Source organism: Sinocyclocheilus anshuiensis, unplaced genomic scaffold, assembly GCF_001515605.1.
Source record: "Sinocyclocheilus anshuiensis isolate Anshui unplaced genomic scaffold, SAMN03320099.WGS_v1.1 scaffold200, whole genome shotgun sequence".
NCBI lineage: Eukaryota > Metazoa > Chordata > Actinopteri > Cypriniformes > Cyprinidae > Sinocyclocheilus > Sinocyclocheilus anshuiensis.
Window position 1 is genome coordinate 1,725,791 of NW_015558595.1, and position 2,581 is coordinate 1,728,371.

The following is a 2,581-nucleotide window of genomic DNA, read 5'->3' on the forward strand; positions in this document are numbered from 1 at the left end:
TTGAATTGAATTGAATCTCTCACTAGGTGGACAGGCATGCGCCGCGGCATGGCATAGTTGGCATTTCTTTCAGGACGCAGCACGAGCTCCTAGAAGGGGAATGTCTTGGGTTACACTCTATTAACCATGGTTCCACAAGAGGGAACGAGATGCTGCTTCCCCTCGCCATGCCTTCAGCATGCCATGCATTCCGCCGCCTATTTTCCTCATACCTTTCAGACTCCCACTGCACATTGTGTATGTCTTCCTTATGAATAAACCTGACTGATATCATCAGCTCATTTGAAGAGAACTCCATGAACTCAACTGATTGTGTCAGATAGGAGAGACATCCAAAATGTGCAGTGCTGTGTTTCCCCAGGACGAGGACTGAAAACAAAGAAGAATATAAAATGTGAATTTATTGTTAGACAGTCCATATAATAGTTCACAAAATTACATAAACATATAGTATTTAAAAAAAATACTAAAAGTAGAATAGAATATTTATGCACACTCTTTTTTTTTGCACAATCTTTATCAAATTAATCTCAACTTTTATCTTTTTTAAATTACAAGTATAACAAACCAATAGCAAAAGTGCATGCATAGAAAAATAAATGTTTAATTCAAACATCTAAATAGATTTGAGTCAAATATGCCAAGAAATGGATATTTTGTTGGCAGCGAGGCATGGTCTTCATGCTTTTACAATGTATCAAGACATGGGATCCACGTGAAATGTGTTTTTTTTTTTTATGAGTTATCCAGTTGGAGGACATCAAACATATTTGATGTTTAAGACGATTCTAGAACATACTGTATATTGCAGTGTATGATGTGTCTTATAACTGACTTATTGCCACTCACCTCCAACTCCCACTGCAATCTGTAGAGGGTCACTACAACAAAGAATGCAGTCAGCTCCTGATGCTTATACACTCATGAACATAAAAACTTTTATCTCTTTTGTAGCATTTTTAGTTTTTTAATAAGCAAGTTTAATTTTTTGACTCCTCTTCATTGTCTCGTGACATGATCTAGAAGACTGACATGGTTGAATCAGTGAAAGGAAAGCTCTAGAGTGTCTGTCGAAGTTGTTCAGCAGTTTGTATGCTTGTTTTGGTTGGTAAAAAGTGTAACTTTGTTTAAAACCTTAAGGTTTGTGTTGTGCTGTGAAAATCTTTTGGTGATTTTGTGTCAGTTATAACTCGCTTCATTGGTCAAATGTTTCTGATAGCACGTCTACAAAGTAATCTATTTTCTTTTCTGAAAAGCATGCGTTCATGTTCAAGTGTAGCTATATATGAGGAAGAGAAATCAATAGGTCAGATTGGACTAGGATATTTAATCAAATTTATAACACGATTAAATAAATATACGTGTCTGAATGTCATTGCATAGATACAAAATGACAAAGCAAGTGGCATTAGCAAAGACATTTTTCACTTCTCTATTCTGTGCCTTATTTTGCTAAACCAGCCTGGGTCAAAATAATTTTAGTGGATGTGTGAAGTGAAGTCAGTTCCCTTTACGTTCACACAAAAAAACCCAGCAGAGTAAGCATGATGAACAACACATCACATTAGCGCTTGACAACCACAAAGTGTCAAAAAACGTTTTGTTAATTTTGAATTCAATATCTGTTGTTTTTGTTGCTCTTTATAAAATGTTTTGCTTGAGATACCTAAGTGAGTGCCCAATGTGAGTGCTTTCAATTGGTCCCAAAAATACAATATTTATTAATTATTAATTCCAAAATATTTGTAAAAAAAATAAATTATTATTTCAATAATAAAATTATGTTTTTAATTTGCAATACATGTAAAGCAATACATGTAATACATTTTTGAAAACAAGAATTAAAATCTGTGGGAAAATATTTGTTAAAATTTAATTGATGGACACAACATTTTTAAAGCCATTAAATATAAAGTTTTCTTGAGAATTGTATTAGGGTATTTTCAAAACCATGTTCATACTGATGACATTTCACAATAGCTGCTACTTGGAATAAATTATATAATAAGTATAATAATTAAACAAATGAATTAATTAATGGATAAATCATTGTTATCTGCACCGTATGTCAGAAAAGCATGTGAGCTCATGATTTATACTTATTTTATGCAGGGGCGGATTTAGTGAATTGGGGGCCCCAGGCAAAATATAGGAATGGGGCCCAATACATTTGCACACATTTTCCTAGATCAACCTTGAGGTTCCATTTTGTTGTTTTCAGCATAAGACTGTGTGCAAAGGCTGTCTAATTCTAAACTTTAAAATACATTTACATTTAAAAACATTTGGAGTATTTTTTGTTCGTTAATATGTAAGTTTTTTTGTTTTTTTAAGTAAAGGCCAGCGGCAGACAGTGAATTGATCATAGGCTAGCCTATAGCCTATGTTTGATCAATTTAGCCTTCTCAAATCATCAGGACTTTCCTAGAATAAAATCTATATATAAAACAGTTCAAGCACATCACAATGTTAGTTTAAATGTCTAACCTAGATAAATGTGCGCTGTTAGACGCATATTATCCAATCGTTTGTGCGGAGAGTGGAAGCTGAAGTGCGCTCTGCAGGACATGGAGGCGCCAGC